This window comes from Manis javanica, chromosome Y, assembly GCF_040802235.1.
Source record: "Manis javanica isolate MJ-LG chromosome Y, MJ_LKY, whole genome shotgun sequence".
Classification (NCBI taxonomy): domain Eukaryota; kingdom Metazoa; phylum Chordata; class Mammalia; order Pholidota; family Manidae; genus Manis; species Manis javanica.
Genome location: NC_133175.1, coordinates 4719386 through 4742145, shown reverse-complemented (window position 1 = coordinate 4742145; position 22760 = coordinate 4719386). Strand labels below are relative to the sequence as shown.

General features: G+C 37.9%; 1 pseudogene; it reads right to left on the bottom strand.

The window, feature by feature from the left end:
• Positions 1–7: 7 nt before the first annotated feature.
• Positions 8–22004, bottom strand: LOC108400811 (regulator of nonsense transcripts 3B-like; annotated as a pseudogene).
• Positions 22005–22760: the final 756 nt, after the last annotated feature.

Sequence of the window (22760 nt, the reverse complement as noted above, 5' to 3'; positions counted from 1 at the left end):
CTAGACTCTAAGGAGTAGTTTCCACCTGGCTGGGCGGTGCGGGACGGGAAGGGACAGTGGCCTTGGAGGAAGCAGGAGAGGTCGGCTGGGGCTGGATTAGGTGGGCACAGTAAATCGAGGGATGGCGTGGGTCTTCAGGAAAGAGGTTGCCAATCAACAGCAAAGCTGGGAAACTTCGGTACAGAACCGTTTCCCTGGCTACTTGGAAGCCCAAACTGACTTTGTAGCCCGTTTTGGCAAAACGTACAGGAATTAGGGTGTGCGTATTGGATGTTAATGATTTCATCTCAGCTTTTTCTTCTCCCCTCTTTAAAATGAAAAACCTCTCTGTATCTTTGTAGTCAGCCCACCCATTTTTGCTCCAATAGATTAAGTAAAGGTTTTTAACCTGAGGTCCATAAATGGTATAAAATTTGTAGGGTACAAAAACTTGAATGGGGAAAACTGATAACTTCATTTTCATCAAACTCTCTCATTTAGCACTTTATTTATTTACAAATGTAGGCAACAACTATAAGTGGAATCAGCAGTAACTATTACTGTCACTAACAGAAATCAAAGATGGTTTCATATCATGCTGCAGTTGATGCAGATGTTTCAAAATATTTATACACTCATGACTTCTTTGATATCAAGTAGTTTATTCGACCCACAAGTAGAACTGTGTTAAGAATCCCATGTAAATGTAGCACACATTTTTTAAGAAAATACGTTGATAACTATGTTACAGTATAATTGGTTTTCTTTGTAACTCTGTGTCCTTTTTTCATGCATTTAAAACCTTTCTGAAAATAACTCTACAAGCTTCATCAGACTGCCAAAGGGTCCTGTGATACAAAAATGGTTAAGAATCCCTGCTCTGGAGTATAGTGACAGATAATAGACCAAATAAATATGTAGGACACTTCCGAAATTGTCTGGCAGGAAATGATGGTGGCCCAAAGTAAGGCGGTCCCCATGATGTTCAATAAGACAAAAGAAAATCAAGAGATAATTGTATGACAGAATTAGCAGGACGTAGTCCCAGCTTTTCTGTCTTGGGCAACTGTATCCTTGTGCTCTAGGTCTACAGAGCTAGTATGGAAACCAGAGGAAGTTTGAAGTGAGTTGAATAATTACCATTTGTTTCTCAGCAAAAATTTAGTTACTTTAATCCCATCCAGTTTTATAATTCAGAACCTCATACAGGTAATTTTGCATTTAATTGAAGTGAGACCTCAGGCTTCTTAACCTGGATTTTTATAACTTATTTAAAAGCCATTATTTGCTTTTCCCATTTTTAATGTATTGTTAATATACAATCTTATGTTGCTTTCAGTTGTACATCACAGTATTTTAACAGTTGCCCACATTATCAAGTCCTCCATACCTCCTCTAGTGTTACTGTCAATGTAGAAAGATGTTACAAAATCATTGACTATATTGTCCATGCTGTACCACTATCCCCGTGACCAACTTACACTGTGATTGCTAATTACATTGCCCCTATATCCCTCTCCCTTGCCCCAACTCCTCCCCTTTGGTAACCACAAGTCACTTCTCAGTCTATGAGTCTCCTGCTATTTTGTTCCTTCTGTTTTGATTTGTTTTTATATTCTAAAAATTAGTGAAATCATATGATATTTGCCTTTCTCCACCTAGCTTCTTTCAGTGAGCATAATACCTGCTAGAATCATGTTGCAAAGGGCAGAACTTCTTTTCTTTTTTATGGATGAATTACATTCCACTGTGTTTATGTGCCCCCTCTTCTTAATCCATTCATCTGTTGACAGGCACTTAGGTTGCTTCCATATCTTGGCTATTGCAACTAGTGTGGTGATAAAGAGGGGTGCTTATGATATATCTTTACAAATCAGGGATTTTATTTTCTTCGGGTAAGTTCCTAGAAGTGGAATTACTTGATCAAATGGTATTTCTGTTTTTAGTATTTTGAGGAACCCCCATAGTACTTTCCACAATAGTTGCACCAATTTACATGCCCACCAACAGTGTGGCAGGATTCCCATTTCTCCTCATCCTCTTCAGCATTTGTTGTCTCATGTCTTTTGGATAGTTGTCATACTAACTGGTGAGGTGATATCTCATTGCGGTTTGAATTTGCATTTCCTTGATAATTAGCAATGTGGAGCATCTTTCCTTCTGCCTGGTGGTCATCTATATTTTTTCTCAAGGGAAGTGTCTGTTCAGGTCCTCTATCCATTTTTAATCACCTTCATTTCGGGGTGTTGGTGTATATGAGTTCTTTATGTATTTTGGATGTCAACCCTTATCGGATATGTCATTTACAAATATATTCACCCACACTGTAGGATGCCTTTTCTGCTGATGGTGTCCTTTGCTGTACGGAAGTTTTTTGTATGATGTAGTTACACTTGTTCATTTTATTTTGTTTCCCTTTGTTGAGGAGTTTGTGTCCAGGAAAGAGTTGGGCATGTTTATATTCAAGAGATTTTTGCCTAGGTTTTTTTCTATGAGTTTGATGGTTTCATGACTTACATTCATATCTTTGATCCATTTCATGTTTACTTTTGTGTAAGGAGTTTGACAGTAATCCAGTTTCATTCTCTTACATGTAGCTGTCCAGTTTTGCCAACACCACTTCTTGAAGAGGCTGTCTTTTCCTCACTGTATATTCATTTCTCCTTTGTCATGTTTAATTGACCATATATGCATGGGTTTACATCAGGCCTCTCTATTCTGTTCCACTGGTCTATGGGCCTGTTTTTGTGCCAGTACCAAACTGTTTTGATTACTGTGTCTTTGTGGTTGAGTTTCAAGTCAGGGAGCATAACCCATCTATGTTTTGTTTTTTTCTCAGGATTGCTTTGGTTACTCGGACACGTTTGTGGTTCCATATGAATTTTAGAACTATTTGTTCTAGTTCATTGAGGAATGCTGTAGGTATTCTGATAGGGATTGTGTTGAATATGTAAATTGCTTTGTGTGGGAGGGCCATTTTGACAATATTAATTCTTCCTATCCATGAACATGGGATAGATTTGCATTTATTGGTGTATTCTTTAATTTGTCTCATTAGTGTCTTACGGTTTTCAGAAAATAAGTCTTTCACTTCCTTGCTTAGGTTTATTTCCAGGTATTTTATTCTTTTTGATGCCATTGTAAATGAAGTTGTTTTCCTGATTTCTCTTCCTACTACTTTGTTATTAGTGTATAGGAGTGCAACAGATTTCTGTGTGTTAATTTTGTATCCTGCAACATTGCTCAATCCAGTTATTAATTCTGAAAGATTTTTGGTGGATTTTTAAGGTTTTCTATGCATAATATAAAGTCATCTACAAATAGTGCGAGTTTAAAATCTTCCTTATGTATATGGATTCTTCCTTTGGATTGTCTGATTGCCATGGCTAGGACCTCCAGTAATATGTTGAATAAAAGTGGTGAGAGTGGGCATCCTTACCTTGTGCCTGATCCGAGAGGAAAAGCTTTCAGCTTTTTGCTATTAAGTAAGATGTTGGCTGTGAGTTTGATGTATATGGCCATTATTATGCTGAGGTACGTACCTTCTATGCCCATTTTATTGAAAGTTTTTTAAATCATGAGTGGGTCTTGAGTTTTGTCAAATGTTTTCTCACAATCTATTGAGGTGATTGTGTGCTTTTTTTCTTTTTTTGAAATTTGGTCTATGATATTAATTGATTTACAAATATTGTACCGTCCTTGCATCCCTGGAATAAATCCCACTCGGTCATGATAGATGTCCTATTTGATGTATTTTTGAATTTGGATTCCTAATATTTTGTTGAGGATTTTTTCATCTGTTCAACAGGGATATTGGTCTATAGTTTTCTTTTTCTCTGGTGTCTTTGTCTGCTTTTGGTATTAGTGATGCTGGCCTTAGAGAATGAGTTTGGAAGTATTCCCTTCTCTTCTACTTTTTGGAACACTTTACAAAGAATGTTCAGCTGTGAAGCCATCTGGACCCAGATATTTGCTTGGGAGGACTTTTTGATTACCAATTCAATTTCATTAATGATAACTGGTCTGTTCAGATTTTCAGTTTCTTCCTCGGTCAGTCTTGAAGGTTGTGTTTTTCTAGGACGTTGTCCATTTCATCTCCATTGTCCAATTTACTGGCATATAATTTTTCATAGTATTCCCTAATTCTTTGTATTACTGTGGTATCCCTTGTGATTATTCCTTCCATGTTTCTCTTTCTGTGCATGAGTGTACATTCTCTTTTTTATTGATAAGTCTGGCTAAAGGTTTATCTATTTTGTCCATTTTCTCAAGGAAACAGCTCCTGGTTTCATTGATTTTTTTCTCTATTGTTTAATTTGTCTCTCTTTTATTTATTTCTTCTCTGATCCTCATTATGTCCCTGCTTCTACTGACTTTGGTCTTTATGTGTTGTTTTTGCAGTTTCTTTAAATGTGATTTATAGACTGTTTTTTGGGATTGTCCTTGTTTCTTCAGGCAGACCTGTATTCCTGGGTACTTTCCACTTAGAACTGCCTTTGCTGCATCCAACAGGTTTTGGGCTGCTGTGTTTTTGTTTTCATTTGTCTCTCTCTATTACTTGATTACTGTTTTAACTTGTTCATTGATCCATTGATTTTTTAGAAGAATGTTGTGTAGCCTGCATGTGTTTGTAGGTGTTTTTGTATTCTTTGTGTAATTTATTTCTAGTTTCATAACATTGTGGTCTGAGAAGCTGCTTGTCACAAGTTCAATCTTTTTTAATTTACTGAGACTATTTTTGTGGCCTACTATGTGGTCTATTCTGGAGAGTGTTCCAAGTACACTTGAGAAAAATGTCTATCCTGTTGCTTTGTTGTGGGAGAGTGTTCCGTAGATATCTGTTAAGGCCATCTGATCTAATGTTATGTTTAGTTTTTATGTCTCCTTACTTTCTGTTTGGTTGATGTGTCTGTTGATGTGCATGGTGTGCTAATGTCTCCTAAAATGAATGTGTTGCATTCTATGATCCCCTTTAATTTTGTTAGTATTAGTTTCACATACTTAGGTGCTCCTATACTGGGGGCATAGATATTTATCATGTTTATATCCTCTTGCTGGACTGACCACTTTATCATTATGTAATGTCCTTCTTTTTCTCTTGTGACTTTCTTCATTTTGACATCAATTTGTCTAATACAAGTACTGCTCATCCTGCTTTTTTATCCCTTTATTTGCATGGGATATCTTCCTCCATCCCTTCACTTTTAGTCAGTCTATGTCCTTGGGTTTGAAGTTAGTCTCTTCTAGGCAGCATTTAGAGGGGTCTTGTTTTTTGTCTTTATCTGTTATCCCTATATTTTTATTTTCTATTTTCTATCATTAATGTCCAATTACTTGAACAAACATTATGATTACTAGGCTCCCCTATTATCAAGTCCCCACCACATACCCCATTAAGGTCCATCAACATAGTAAGATGCTATAGAATCACTGCTTGTCTTCTCTGTGTTATACTGCCTTCCCTGTGTCCACACCCCTACATTATATGTGCTGATCATAGTGCCCCTTTTCCCTCTTATACCTCCCTTCCTACCCATCCTCCCCCATCCCTTTCCGTTTGGTAAATGTTAGTGCATTCTTGGGTTCTGTGAGTCTGCTGCTGTTTTGTTCCTTTAGTTTTTTTCTTTGTTCTTATATGCCACAGATTTGTGAAATCATTTAGTACTTGTCTTTCCCCACCTAACTTATTTCACTGAGCAAAATATCCTCTAGTCCATCCATGTTATTGCAAATGGTAGGACTTGCTCTCCTCTTATGGCTGAAAAATATTGCCTTGTGCATATGTACCACATCTTTGTACATTCATCTACTGATGGACATTTAGGTTGCTTCTATATTTTGGCTATTGTAAGTATTGCTACAATAGGCATAGGGGTGCAGATGTATTTTCCAAACTGGGCACCTGCTTTCCTAGGGTAAATTCCTAGGAGTGGAATTCCTGAGTCAAATGGTATTTCTATTTTCAATTTTTTGAGGAATCATCTCCATACTGCTTTCCACAATGGTTGAAATAGTTTACATTCCCACCAGCAGTGGAGGATGGTTCCCCTTTCTCCACATCCTCGCCAACATTTGTTGTTGTTTGTCTTTTGGACATTGGCCATTCTAACTGGTGTGAGGTGATATCTTATTGTGGTTTTAATTTGCATTTCTCTGATGAATAATGATGTGGAGCAACTTTTCATGTGCCTCTGGGCCATCTGAATTTCTTCTTTGGAGAAATGTCTGTTCAGCTACTCTTCCCATTGTTTAATTTGAGTGTTTGCTATTTAAGTATTTGATTTTTGTTGAGGTGTATGAGCTCTTTATATAATTTGGATGTCAACCCCTTACCGGACATGTCGTTTATGAATATATTCTACCACACTGTGTCTTTTTGTTTTATTGATTGTGTCCTTTGTTGTACAGAAGGTTTTTAATTTAATATAGTCCCACTTGTTCATTTTTTCTTTTGTTTCCCTTTCCCAGGGAAATATGTTCATGAGGAAGTTGTTCTTGTTTATGTTCAAGAGATTTTTGCCTAAGTGTTTTATAAGAGTTTTGTGGTTTCATGACTTAGATTCAGATCTTTGATCCATTTTGAGTTTACTTTTGTGTACAGGGTTGACAATGATCCAGTTTCATTCTCTTACATGTAGCTGTCCAGTTTTGCCAAGACCAGCTGTTGAAGAGGCTCTCATTTCCCCATTGTATGTCCATGGCTCCTTTATCATATATTAAATATATTAATTGACCATATATGCTTTTGTTTATATCTGTGCTCTGTAGTCTGTTCGCTTGGTCTGTGGATCTCTTCTTATGCCAGTATCATATTGTATTGATTACTGTGGCTTTGTACTAGAGCTTGAAGTCAGGGAGAATAATTCACCCTGCTTTGTTCTTCCTTCTCAGGATTGCTTTGGCTATTTGGGTCTTCTGTGGTTTCATATGCATTTTAGAACTATTTGCTCTAGTTCATTGAAGAATGCTGTTGAGATTTTGATAGGGTTTCCATTGAACCTGTAGATTGCTTTAGGCAGGATGGTCATTCTGACAATATTAATTCATCCTATCCATGTGCATGGGATGGGTTTCCATTTATTGGTATCTTCTTTAACCTCTCTCATGAGTGCCTTCTAGTTTTCAGAGTATTGGTGTTTCACTTCCTGCATTAGATTTATTCCTAGGTATTTTATTCTTTTTGATGCAACTGTAAATGTAATTGTTTTCCTCATTTTTCTTTCTGCTAGTTCATCATTAGTGTATAGGAATACGACAGATTTCTATGTATTAATTTTGTATCCTGCAACTTTGCTGAATTCAGATATTAGATGTAGTAGTTTTGGAGTGAATTCTTTAGGGGATTTTTATACTATATCATGTCATCTGCAAACAGAGACACTTTGGCTTCTTCCTTACCAATCTGGATGCCTTTTATTTCTTATGTTGGCTATGTGTTGATCATATATGGCCTTTATTATGTTGAGGTACTTGCCCTCTATTCCCATTTGGTTGAGAGTTTTTATCATGACTGGATGTTGAGTTTTGTTGAACAGTTTTTCGGCATCCGTGGAGATGATCATGTAGTTTTTGTCTTTTTGTTGATGTGGTGGATCATGTGGATGGATTTTCCAATATTGCATTATCCTTGCATCCCTCCAATAAATGGTACTTGATCTAATAAATGGTACTTAATCATGATGATATATTTTTTGATGTACTTTTTATTTTGGTATCATTAATCTACAATTACATGAAGAACATTAGGTTTGCTAGGCTCTCCCCTTCACCAAGTTCTCCCCACATGCCCCTTCACAGTCACTGTCCATCAGCGCAGTAAGATGCTGTAAAATCACTACTTTTCTTCTCTGTGTTGCACAGCCCTCCCCATGATTTGGTTTGCTAATATTTTGTTGAATATTTTTGCATGTATGTTCATCAGGGATATTGGTCTGTAATTTTCTTTTTTGTGTGTGTTGTGTTTCCCTCATTTTGGTATTAGCATGATATTGGCCTCACAGAATGAGTTTGGTAGTATTCCTTCATCTTCTACTTTTCCTAGAACTTTAAGGATGATGGGTATTAGGTCTTCACTAAATGTTTGATAAAATTCAGTAGTGAAACAATTGGTTTTGTTCTTAGGTAGTGTTTTGATTACCAGGTCAATTTCCTCGCTGTTTACTGGTCTATTCAGATTTCCTATTTCTTCCTGTGTCAGCTTTGGAAGTTTGTTTTTCCACAATGTTGCCTATTTTGTCTAGGTTATCCAGTTTGTTACAATATAATTTTTGATTGTATTATCTCATAAGTCTTTGTATTTCTGTGGTGTCCATAGTGATTTTTCCGTTCTCATTTGTGATTCCTTTTATGTATGTAGAGTCTCTTTTTCTTGATAATTCTGGATAGGGGTTTATCTATTTTGTTTATTTTCTCAAAGAAAGAGCTCCTGTTTACATTGATTCTATTGTTTTATTCTCAATTTTATTTATTTCTGCTCTAATCTTTATTATGTCCCTCCTTCTACTGACTTTGGGCCTCATTTGTACTTCCTTTTCTAGTTTCATTAATTCTAAGTTTAGACTAATCATATGGGATTCTTTTTGTTTTCTGAGGTAGGCCTGTACTGCACTATCCTTCCTCCTTAGCATAGCCTTCCCTGCGTCCCACAGTTTGCAGTGCTGAATTATTGACCCTTGTCTCCATATATTGCTTGACCTCTGTTTTTATTTGGTCTTTGATCCACTGCTTATTTAGGAATATGTTATTAAGCCTCCATGTGTTTCTGGACTTCTTTCTTTTCTTTGTGTAATTTATTTCTAGTTTCTACCATTGTGATCTGTGAAGTTGTTTGATGCAATTTCAATCTCTTCGAATTTACTGAGGCTCCTTTTGTGGCCTAGTATGTGATATTTTCTGGAGAACTTTGATGTAAACTTCAAAAAATGGGTATCCTATTGCTTTTGGGTGGCATGTTCTGCAGATAACTGTTAAGCAATCTGATCTAATGTATTCCTAATTGCCCCTGTTTCACACCTTTGTGATTGGAGAAGATGGTTGGCACAATTTCAGTCTTCTTTATCTTACTGAGACTCTTTCTGTGGCCTAGTATGTGGTCTATTCCTGAAAATGTTCCATGTGCACTTGAGAAAAATGTGTATCCTGTTGCCTTTGGATGAGGTGTTCTGTAGATGTCCATTAGGTCCATCTTTCTAATACATTGTTCAATGCCTCTGTCTCTACTTATTTTCTGTCTTGTTGATCTGTCTTTTGGAGTGAGTGGTGTGTTGAAGCCTTCCAAAATGAAAGCATTGCGTTCTGTTTCCCCCTTTAATTCTGTTATTATTTGTTACACATATGTAGGTGATCCTGTGTTGGGTGCCTAGATATTTATAATAGTTATATCCTCTTGTTGGACTGACCCCTTTATCATTATGTAATGTCCTTCTTACTCTCGTTACTTTCTTTGTCTTTCCAAGTTTAATTTGTCTGATACAAGTACTGTAACTACTGCTTTTTTCTCCCTATTAGTTGCATGAAATATCTTTTCCATCCCTTTATTTCAGTCTATGTGTGTCTTTGGGTTTGAATTGAGTATCTTGTAGACAGCATATAGATGGGTCTTGTTTTTTTATCCATTCAGTGACTGTATATCTTTTGATAGGTGAATTCTTTCCATTCACATTTAGGGTGATTATCGATAGGTATGTACTTATTGCCATTGCAGGCTTTAGATTCATGGTTACCAAAGATTCAGGAGTAATTGTCTTACTCTCTAACAGTCTAATTTAATTCACTTCACATGCTATTTCAAACACAACCTAAATATTAGGTGTCATACTCTGTACTCTTTGTCTATCCCTTGATTGATTTTGGAGGTAGGTGATTTGATTTTTGCCTCTGTTTAGTAATTAATTATTCAACTTTGGTGTAGTTTCATATTATCTGGTGACATTTATTTCCTGTTAGGAATACTTCTATCTGTAGCAGTCCATCCAAAATGCACTATAGAGGTGGTTTGTAGGAGGTAAATTCTCTCAGCTGTTGCTTAATTGAAAATTGTTTAATCACTCCTTCTCATTTAAATGTTAGCCTTGGTGGGTAGTGTATTCTTGGTTCAAGGCCGTTCGGCTTCATTGCATTGAATATATAGTGCCACTCTCTTCTAGCCTGTAAGGTTTCTGCTGATGAGTCTTATCATAGCCTCATGGTTTTTCTTTTGTATGTGATCTTATCTCTCTCTCTAGCTGTTTTTTAAAACTCTGTCTTTATCCTTGATCTTCACCATTTTAATTATTACATGTCTTGATGTTGTCTTCCTTGGGTCCCTAGTGTTGGGAGATCTGTGGATATCCATGGCTTGAGAGACTATCTCCTTCCCCAGATTGGGGACGTTTTCAACTATTACCTCCTCAATGACACTTTCTATCCCCTTTTCTCTCTCTTCTGCTGGTACTGCGGTAATGTGGATATTGTTCCGTTTGGATTGGTCACACAGTTCTCTCAATATTCTTTCATACTTAGAGGTTCTTTTTTCTCTATCTGTGCCTCAGCATCCTTGTATTCCTCTTTCTATATTCTATTCCATTTACTGTCTCTTCTATTACATATAATCTGCTTTTAAATCCCTCCATTGTATGTTTGACTTCAGATATGGAATTTCTTAATGACTGAATCTCCATCTTAAATTCATCCCTGAGTTCTTGAATATTTTTCTGTACCTCCATGAGCATGTTTATGATTTTTATTTTGAACTCTTTCAGGAAATTGGCGAGTTCAGTTTCATTGCATGTTTATGATGTTTATTTTGAACTCTTTCAGAAAAATCGGTGACTTCAGTTTCATTTGGCCCTTTTTCTGCAGTTTGTGAGATTTTGGTTTAAACCACATTCCTTTGACGTTTCATAATTCTTTATGGTGCCCTCCAGTGCCCAGTAGCTCCAGTTTCTTCTGGAGCTTCTCAGCCTCTAGGGTGAGGTTGGGGGTTGCAGGGGAGTGGAGCTTTTGCCTGGGAGTAGGGAAGAGCTGTTTCCTGATTCTCTGCTACATTGCCTGTCTCTAGTATCAGAGCCAGTGGGCTGAGCACACATGCCTCTGTGCTCAGCATCTCTAGCTGTTTCAGTTGGGGCCCCCCTCTGTCTAGCCTGACTGCAGTGAAGTGCCTGCTGGTTTATGAGCAGGTGCTGGGAGCCTAGGAGGAAGGCACAGCAGGGTGCATGTCACAGTTGGGGGCCCCAGAGCTGAGTAAGCATCCAGGGGGATGAAGCACCTGAAGCTCCTCAAAGTTCCCAACCTGCTGGGCAGAGTGTGCCCAGATAACTTTGTCCACCTATCCCTTCTCTCGCGTAGCAAGCTCTGTGCAAACCCTGCCCCTTCAGCAGCCTTCTCACTGCCAGGAAGCCTCTCAGACTGCCTAACATTCCTTAGACCTAGAGTGGCAGGATGTGGATTCCTGTCCTCCACAGATGGGCGGAAACTCAGTCTCTCAAGCACTCCACCTATCCCAGCTCCCCAACTGCACCAACCTCCAGAGAACCATACAATGTAGGTTTGTGCTCCCAAGCAAACCTCCAAGGCTGGGTGTTCAGCAGTCTGAGGCTCCCATCCCCTTTGTGCTCTGTTTTTCTACTTCCCACTGGTGAACTGAGGTGGGGGAAGAGCATGGATCTCACCAAGTCAAGTTTTCGTATGTTAGCCTGTCTGTGAGGTCTGTTCGGTTCATTAGATCTGTACGCACTCAGGTACAGTTTTCCTTCTTTCCTGTTGCTGATTTAGGGCTAGTTGTATTAACTATATTTTTCACACTATGTATGGTTTGGGGAGAAATTCTCTTTCTCACCTCTTATGCTGCCATCTTGAATCCTCCGATGGGTCTTGCTTTCTTATCCATATTGCCACTCTGCGTCTTTTGATTGGTGGATTCAATCCATTTACATTGAAGATGATTTTTGATATGTATTTATTGCCATTTTATTCATTGTTTTTAAGAGCCAGTATTTCTTTTTGGTGGCCAAAAGGCACAGCAAATAATCTTTTAACTGAGGAATCGTCATCATTATCATCAGCATAGCTACCATTTGCCTTTGGTTTAAGTTGTCACTGACACAGTGTTAACAGCTTGTATAAATCACCCTTTTAATTCTTACAGCCTATGGGACACTTATTTTTTGCTTGGTTTTCCTCCTTCCTCTCATGCCACCCTTTCTGAGTTTCTTTTGCTGATACTTCTACATCATTTACTTTTTAACATTGGAGAGTCGTTCAGTTCATTTTTGGACCTCTTCTTTCCCTCTACACATTCCATTGGTGATTTCATCCAATAACATGGCTCTAAATAATTACTTTGTTGATAACACCAAAACATATATCTCCAGCCTGGACCTCTTCTACTCAACATCTCCACTTATATGTCTAATTAATGCTTTAAACTTAGTATGTATCAAATCAAACTCCTGATCTCTTCACCTGCAACTGGGTCACTCAAACTCTTCCACATTTCTGCAAATGGCATCTCTATTCATACTATTGATTAGGTCAAAATTTATCCTCCACTCTTCTCCTTCTCTCATATCCCACCTCTAGTTTTTAAGCACATCTGGTCAGATTGGCTTCGAAATTCAGAATTTGAGGATTTATCTTCACATCTCCCTGGTCTGCGCCATCCTCTCTCACCATGTTATTTTGAGGTTTCTCACTGTTCTCTCTGCTTCTGTCCTGGCTCCTCTACAGCAGCCAGAGTAATCCTTTCAAGACTTGAGTCAAATTGTGTCACTGCTCTGCTCCACCCTTTGCAATGACTCCCCAAGCCTTCCTAATTAAAGTTAAAGTATTTGCATTGGCCCAAAGGCTCTACCTGGTTGGACACTATTACTTCTCTTACCCAACCTCCTGATCCTCTCTCCCTTGCTCATTTTGCTGAAGCCACACTGACCTCCTTACTCTTTTCCAAACACACAAGACACAGTACTCTTCACAGCCTCTGTTCTAGCTGTTCTCTCTGCCTGAGACTCCATTCCTCCAGGTAGCTCATGGATGGATTCCTCACCCCCTGCAAGTGAAGGCTCAAATGGCCTCACTTGAGAGACCGCACCCTGAACTTTCTGTATCTCCCTTCCCTGCTTTGTGTATAACGCAACCTTCTAACATGCCATCCCATTTATTTGTCTATGTCCCCATTGGAATTAAGCTCAACAAGGGCAGATGTTTTTAACTACTTGATTTATATTGAAATAATCATAGATTTGCAAGAAATCGCAGTGATCTCATTCAGAATCCCATTCCCTATCCCTGTACTCTCTACCACTCTCATCTGCATGAGAAGCAAATCTGAGAATGTACCCTCATAGACCTTCTAATCCCAAATGCAGGAACACTCTCATTCTGCCCTGGCAACTACATAATGAGCATGCACATTTGGAGCACAGTGAAAAAACAGTATGCTTTGAAAAACAGTAATAAAACCCAAAAGTCCTTCACCCGTATTGATACTAAAATATCTGAAATTTTTCCTTCTCATCCCCCTACCCTGTGTTAAACAGAGTATCTTCATTCATGTACAAGTCCAGGACATAGCACTAAAACTAGTATCTAGAAACATGCTGAAAACAAATGTACCAAAGGGCCCTCTACTACTGTCCTTTTAAGTTTTTCATCTTTAAGTTGGCCTTCAGAATGCTTGGGCAGTGTACAACTTTGCCCACTGGCTCTTTCATCATTCAGATACTCTTTGTCCATTTTCTTGGCTTTTTCTCTTTTGTCCAATTCTTTTTCATCTCCTTTTTGTGGCTTCTTGAGCAGATTTAAAGAAAACAAATTTATTTTCATTTTGAAGGGTGGAACACTCTTGTCTGACACCATCAAAGAGAGTATATACTAAATATTCTAAATTTAGGCTTCTAAATTTAGTACCTTTATCTCTGCAGGTACTCTTAAACTTTCAGATGAACATGCACAATAGCGGTAATTCATTTAAAGGATGCTATTATTGTGGAAGTGCTACCCACTCAAATTATGTGGTTTAATCACTTTGTGGCAAAAGGATCAGGACTCCTTTGGCTTAAAATGCACTAACCTTTAAGTGAACCAATGCACACTTCCAAGTATGCCTTCTTTACCAAACCAATGTTTTGCTATAACTTGATGCAAAAAATATGCCACAAACTTAAAAGTCTAGGCAGGCCATTACTGTTAGACTGTTTTTATGTAGTACTTGAAATGACAAATAATTGGTCACCAAAGGAGTGATCCATTGCAAGAAGAATTCTGCCTTGAGCCTGAGTGTAACATACTTATGATGGCATAATTGTATTATTAGAGGTGACCAGCAAGAATTATTTGGCATTTGGTTTAAAAATTCAAATATCTCAAACAATGGAACAGTGAAGTCCCATCTGCACTGAGTAGGAACTCTATTCAGTGTCATATAGACATGACAGAATGCAATTCTAAAATAAACATGGTTTACAAGTCCAAATTGCTAAGAAAATGTTTCTCACCAATGAGCCAAATCTGTACAGAAAAATGGTAGAAAATAAACTGTTTTTCCTATGGAACCCCAATGCTCTTACAATTACAAAATACAAACCACTTAAATAAAAGTATTGAGATAATTATAGAAACAAAAGGTTTACCTGCTTGTCTTTCAGGAAGCTCAAAAGTAGGGTTGGGTTGTCTTTTTAGCTACATAAATGTAAATAGATTGTTAATACTTATCAACCCCTAGAAAGGTTTCCACTTTTTGACATTCCCTGCCAACTACCCAAGATGGGAAAACTAGACCACATAACAGAAAGTTCACAACTATATTATCGAACAGATGTCTTACAGTATTCTTTCTTAATTCTGAAGGTTTAAAATACTTTTGAAGAAGTGTAGAAATTCAAATGAAAACAGAACAATATTTAAAAAGAGAAATTCCCAGTGTCAGAGTTAAGCACAAATGACATTCTATTGTTTTACAGATGGCACTATAAATTTATTCACCTGGGAAGAAATTGTGGGAAGGGAATAAAATATCCTTCTGGTGCCTATCTCCTTTTCTGGAAATTTATTGTAATATTAGAGATAGGCTTATACTGTGCATCCATTAATAAACAACCAAGTTTTAGAATAATATTTATTTATTTATTTATTTCATTTTCAATATTCTGAACAATGCTGTTTAGCCTCAGAGCTAGCGTTTTGAAAACACACTTCCTTTGGATGAATTCCTAGGAGAGGAAATCCTGGGTCAGAGGCTATGGTTATGTTTAGAGCTGATACGTTAGCAGCAATTTATTAGAATCCAACATCCGAACTAGAATTTCTGAAGAGGTTTTCAATTTTGCAGTAGCTAACTTCATTTTTTGATATTTTCAGGTCAAAAAAATTTTTTAGGAATATGAGTTTCTCATTACTGGAAAACGCCAATTGATGTTCAAAGGCTTACTGAAATCTAAAGGTCCCGTGAGTCTTTTAACTTTTCATACTTATGTTCATTTGTGTGGCACTAAATACAGGTCACAGAGAATTTCTCCCATCTTATAAATGCATTCTCATAATCCTGTGAGGCAGGTATTATCTTTCCCATTTTACAGTAGAGGAAACAGTTTCAAAGAAGTTAGTGCCTTCCCCGTGGCCACACAGCTAGGATGGAAGTGGGAGTCACACAGGTCTTCTGAGGAAAAACAATGCTTTAATTCCTCCTGCCCACATACCTTTTCTCTACTTTTTGCTTCTATTTCCTCTAGCAGTGTCTCTATAGTAGATGTCATTTTTTCATTATCTGCAGCATAACTTTCCAAAAATGTTCTATATTTTGGATCTAAATTACTGTTTTAAGTAAAAAAAAAACAGGAAATACTACCTTGGATATTTATCAAAGGTGGTAATTTTCTACTTCACTGAAGATTGTAAACCAGCCTAGCCATATCCACAAGATAAACCTTTTAGAGCTTTACTGTTCACTTAACTCTCAGGACTCCTGATTCCCAATAAAGGAGTCTGGGCTAACATGGGGTCAGGGAAAATGAGACACCACACATTAAAGCAACCTCCTGGGATGTTAGTTGGCTTTTAAAATTCAGTGTTCCTACTAAACAGAGGCAAACTTATGGGATAACTGGAAGTCAGTTATGGAACTTCAGAGGGTACTATGTATAAGCAAGTAACCATTCCTATATGGGTATATCTCAGTTTAAGGGAACTCAACATATGAAACTCAGTTGTTCCACAAAAAGATAAGTTGGGGAGATGTCCTAGCTGTAGTACTGGAGGTGATGTTTATTTCTGGAGTTCTTTCCTAGATATGTCTGACATCGGACAGGGCAACATCCCTGAGTCACTCTATTGCTTATGCTTGGGTGTGTCTATGCACTGTGGAGCATGTTACTTGATCTAGTGTTCCAGGCCTGAATCTGCGATATGACCAATAAACAAAGGTGTGTTGAGTCTTTTGCTTTCTCTGCAAAATACCCATTATCTTAATAAATAATAAAATAAAATTAGATGATTTTAAAATAGCAATGTGATAAAAATAATACTGCAGCTATGCCCTTATACAACATAACATCTTATGGAGATCTCAAAATCTGGAACCAGTTTACCTTAAATGGCAATTATTAGGTTTTCAGTTCCTGTATTTCAGTTAAATGTAATTTCTAGGGATGCAGTTAACTGCATATTTAAAACCTAGAAAATAGGACTAGACACTTCAGCTACTTTATATGAAGTTACTTGAGTATGGAAAATTTTCTAACACAGCTCTCAATGATAATTCCTCCACTTTATAAAAATAATTAAAACCAGAAGTCAAATAAATTATCATAAAATGGGTAAGAGGCCTTAAGGAGTTGCTATACTTTGAAACATCTGAATTTTTCCACTGTGCTCTAATTGAAAGACCTAAGGTGACTTACTACTCAATAGTCAGCAATAGATTGCTTAATCGTGGAGTAATGAAATGCTATCAGCCAAAGAGAGTGGAAATTATAGAGGAACCCCACCTCCATTCTAACAATTAAGCAAAGCTTTTATCAGTGAATTACATTTCTCATGAACTTTATTCCATGTTTCACTATTTAAAAGACTGGAGTACAGTTAGTTCCCACAAAGGTAATGTATTTTCAAAACCCACAGCAGTAATAGCTTTACATAACTAGAACTATACTGTACTATCATCGATTGTCCAAACTTTGGTATCTCTTTCCTTAGTCTTCTTTTTTGCAGTTTTTGAAAAGGTGCAAATTCTTTATAGCAGGATATTCCTGACCTGTTTAGAAAAAATACTACAGTTTCTGTAACAAAGAAAATGTCAAAAGTGGATACAAGAGTCTACCCACAGTTTTGCAGGTCTCTTTGGTGGTGGTAATCTTAATAGGACTTCCCCACAGACATAAATAGCACTCATAATTGAAATCAACATGTTACAAAAGGAACCCCAAGTTACACTGATCACATAATGAAAAGATATGGCAGGGAAGTAAAATATTCATTTAAGTTCAACGTGTAAAGCATGATATTTTGATACATACGGGAAAAACTAAAAATTAATTTTAAATAAAAAATATATCAAAATCTCTAAAATAAGCAAATCTATGGAGATAGAAAGTAGATTAGTGGGTTGCCCAGAGCTGAGGGGTAGTGTTGGGGAGAATGAGGAGTGACAGCTAATAGGTATGGGGTTTCTCTTTGGAGTTATACATAAGTTCTAAAATTAGATTGTGGTAATAGTTGCACAACACTGCGAATGTACTAAAAAATACTACACTGTACACTTTAAAAGGGTGAATTTTGTGGCACGTGAATTGTATCTCAGTAAAGCTGTTGTTATAAACTACACCAGGAGACACTAAAAGCATCAGCAACAAAACTAGATAAATCAGATTATATCAAAACTAAAAACTTCTGTGCATCTAAGGACACTATCAACTGAGTGAAAAGGCAACCTACAGAAAAGGAGAAAATATTTGTGAATCACATATCTGAGAAAGGTCAATATACAGAATATATAAAGAACTCGTAGAAAAACAACAAAACCTAGTTAAAAAAATGTTCAAAGGACTTGAACAGATATTTCTCCAAATATAATGTACAAGCAGCCAATAAGCATATGAAAAGATGCTCATATGCTCAAGCATATGCAGAGAGTAAAATCTTACTTCACTAATCATTAGGGAAATGAATATCAAAACCACAATGAGCTATCCCCTCACACCCATCAGAATGTTTGCTATTAAAGGAAAAAAAGTAACACGTGTTGGTGAGGACATGGAGAAATTAGGGTAAATTAGAACTCTCATGCATTACACTGTGTGGGAATGTAAAATGGTGTAGCTGTTCTAGAAAATAGTACACTGCTTCCTTACAAAATTAAAAACAATTTACCGTATGACCTAGCAATCCACTTTGGGGCAATGTTCAAAAGACAAACAGATATTTGTACACCCATACTCATAGCAGCATTATTCACAACAGCCAAGAGGTCAAAGCAACCCAAGTGTCCACTGATGGGTGAATATACAAAATGCAGTATATACATACAATGGAATATTACTTAGCCTTAAAATGTAAATTCTAACACATGCTACAAGATGGATCAACCTTGAAGACTTTATGCTAAGTGAAATAAGCCAGTCCCATAAAGCCAAATACTTATATGATTCAACTTACATGAAGTACCTAGAATGGTTAACTTCATAGAGACAGAATGGTGGTTGACAGGTAGAATGGTAGTTGTCAGGGGATGGAAGGAAGGGGAAATGAGGAGATGTTGAATGGGTATAGTTTCAGTCTTGCAAGATGAAAAGGTTCTAGAGATTTATTTTACAACAATGTGAAATGTACTCACCAGTACTAAACTGTACACTTAAAAATAGTTAAGATGGTAATTTGTGTATTTTACCACAAATTTCAAAAATGCAAATAAAAGGGAATCAGGTAATGACACATGCTATATAACATGGCTGAAACCTGAAAAACATGCTAAGTAAAAGAGGCAGTCACAAAAGGCCACACGTTGTATGATTCAGCTTATATGAAATGTCCAGAAGCCACAGCTAGATTAGGATCTACTGAAGCTGTAGGTGGAGGAAAGAATGGGAGATGGCTGCTAATGGATGTAGGATTCTTTTTTGAGTGATGAAAACATTCTGGAATTATATAGTGGTGATGGTGGCACAACTTTGTGAAAGCACTAACAACCATGGAGTTGTATGATATGTGAGTTGTATCACAATTAAAAAAAAGTAACTACTGGAAAAAATACACTAGATTGCTGCTACAGAGTAATGTCATATAGGATATGAAACACTATGATCAGATCATTGGCATACAGAATGATGCACAATAAAATAACTAGAATTGACCAGAAGGTATGTATCAGAAGGCAGTCACGGAAGAAACATGATTTTGGAAATTGTAGTGAATACAGAATCAGATTACCTTAATAACTGATATATTTGAGAAGGAATAGATAAACCAGACTGAAGCAGAAGGAAACCGTGGGAGATGAGCTGAAAAAACAAAAGTGAGGCCTAACTGTGGAGGATTCTGCCTAGCAAGGAGTTTGGATGTTTTTCCCACAACTGCTCTTTAATCAATATTTCAAAAAGACTAATTTCATGGCAATTTAATGGACTGAACTATATAGAAATGGAAAAAAATCAAAATCGCATAAATTTAGATACAGTGGTTCTAAAGCATTAGGTGATAATATAAAGTGAAAGTTTTGGTGAGCCTAGGTGAACAAGATACTAAAAAACAATAAACTGAAAAGATTCATTACTTGTTTAATATTAAGAGGTGATAGAGGAAAAAGTTAAACACAGCTCAGATTACCAGGAAATCACTGTCTCCTGGAATAAAGTCTGAGTGGAGAAGTAGCTAGTTTGGGATGCCTGGGGGGAAGATTAATAAAAGCTGGATAAACACAGCAGCAATACGTCAACTGTTACTGACATGTTTCCTGACAAAGATTTCATTTTTACAAACTCTGAAGTGATACTGAAAGAAAAACAGCAACAAAAAGACACAGCATTCACCTATGATTGCAAAGCCAAAAGAAAAGTGGAAAACTGCAGTTTAGACATTCTCTGGCTAAATGTTGGAAGCAGCAGATAATAAATAAAATGAGTTAGGGCATACCCTACAGATTCCTGGATACAAAGTGGGAGATAACCAGGTTCAGTGTTTTAATTAGGTACAACAAAATGTTAAACAGTATTCCATGTGGGAACTATTGGCTTAAAGGATTTAAATTAAATTAATAAATGTTGGTCCTTGAACCAAGATGAGAAGTAAATTTTTACATCTTGTTATACAAATTTAGAGAGTCATTTATCAGTATTATTACTGAAACTAGTAAATAGATCACTTAATCCAGGGCAAAAGTTTTCATACAGAAAAGGCAGCAATTTATTCATTTGATAAAACTACAGAAATAGCAGGTTAATAAAATACTGGATGGCTGTGAAAAGTCATGTATTTATTTATAAGACTATAATAAAATTACCAAATGTGTAAAAACTCTTTAAAAATGTTGCACATTCTATCACCCAGAATTTTAGAAAAGAATGTATTAAGAAAACTGTGAAACACTAATGCAGTGTTAAAACATACAAATGATAAACTCTTCAGTTTCAGAGACTCACCTTTATTGTCAAGGAATACAGCACCGTCAAAGCGATCCCTGAACAAAATAATGTCCTGGTTTTTAAAGCTGATGTATGCTCTGGTGTACACAGGAGGATAAAGACAGCACAGAGGAAAGCAGTTATGTAAATGTGCTCACACTTATCTGGCTGAATTAAAAGTATGCATACATTAAAGAGACAGTCTCAAAAATCAAATGGAAAACAGGATAAAAAAAGAATGGGAGAAACCATTTCTTCGTTTACCCCCCTTCCCTCTCTTATTTATTTATTTTACCTAGTATCATTTTAAAATAACCTCAAAGTAATCATTCTCGGGCAGAGGCTGAAGATGTTCCTGAAGTTGCGCCTTGGTCAAACTGGGAGTTAATCCCGAATTACCATCTTAAAAATAGTAAGGAAAATAAAATTAGTGCAAAGCAATTTTCTGTCATACCTGAAAGAAATCACCACCCCTGAAAAGGTCTGGGCTTTAAAAGATGAGAGATTGTTTATACAAACCTAGGAGAGAATATTCTTTTAATGCTCAACAATAGTCAAACATAACAGTAACGTGGTTTTTAAAAACTCTTAGAAACGAGAACTGCAAGGAGAAAGGAAAACTTCAGGTTCAGTTAACCCGAAGCCCCTCAGTTCACTGGGTCTTCGCATTTTCTGTCACTCATCTTTCAGTAAATACTAGTAGTGTTAAGAAATTAGTAGACCAAGCCTGGTCTTTTGAGGATGCCACGAGTTCTTGATTATTTCCCTACACCTCCAACACATCCGAAAACAAAATCCTTCCTCTCATTCAGCATAAAGAATTCAAAACTCTAAGGAATACCAAATCCCCTTACTGCTCCCGAAACAGGATGCACCCGATCTGGCCCCAGGCCATTAATCCCCCCACACTCCTCAGCTCGCCTCCATTAATACGCACACGAACCAGTCCCACCCGATGGCCCCTTCGCTGCCTGGTGATTCTCCCCAACTAACCTTCCAATTGCTCGTCCTCGCCACCCACTGCTTGCCCGGCCCATTGCCATCTCAGAGCTGTGACCTAAACCTTCTCGTCTGGGATTCCCCCGTTTGCCTCACACCCACCCAGGCGCTTCCCCCATTTCGGGCAAGTGGATGGGACGGGGTGATGCGGTTCTCACCCAGGTGAAGGAACAAGAGGGGGAAGCTGGGTGGGAAAGAGGACAGCCCCACTCCCAACCACCCTCCACGGGTGGCGGACCTGGCCCGCCCTTTCCTGGGCCAACAGCCAGCCAAGAACCTTGCTCAGCGCCTCTTTCTCCTCCTCGTTTCGATCCTGCTTGTCTTCCCCTGTTGTGCTGTCCCCCGAAGCCCCTCCGCCGCTGCGTGTGGCCCGCGGGGGACGCGAGAGGGTTACTCGCTTCTCCTTAGGCCCGTGGTCCCTCTCCGCCTTCATTGCTACGGCTCTCTGCTCTCAACGCCCGCAGACGCGCCTAAATGTAGCTCGCGGCCCACTCGTGCGCCCCCTAGCAGCGCCCCTAGTTCTAAGCTGCGGCCAGTGTTCCATTGGGCCCGCCAGGACCTCGCGAGACTTGCAGGCGCCCAGGCTTCCCTCTGGGGAAAGGTTCTAGTTTCTGGTCCTAACCTCCCGCCTCCCGTATCGCACTGCCCAATGCGCTCGCGGCCCGGAGTCTCAGGGCCCGCTCTTCGGACGTCCTTAGTCACTCAGCCGTCCTGAGTAGGGTGACGCCTTCGCGAACCCCAAATCCCGGAACACAAAACGGTAACCCATTTCGGGCCCGGCATTCTGGAGTTGTAGATAACCTCCATTTGTAAGCAAATGGAATTCGGAATCTTGGAAGTTTAGTATTTTTCAGATCGAAAGATGCTTTTTGCAGGCTTCTTTTTCCTCAGATAAACCCGATGTTTACCCAAAGTTTTGTCTCACCGGGGAAACGACTAGTACTTTTTATCGTTTGTGAAAGTGTGCATTCAGAAGCTTTAGAATTTCTTTTCCTTCTATGGATTAGAATTCACAGATTTTTTAGTTAACAGCTTTCACAGATAAGGGGGTGATAATAAACAAAATATATGAGATTTGTTTTCATCACCCCTTTTTAAGTAAAAGCATTCTATCATGGTAGTGATACCCCACAGGGAGGAGAATATAAAACCTAATGGGTTTAGACGGGATCACTCTCCTTCCTGCTTGAAAAGGGC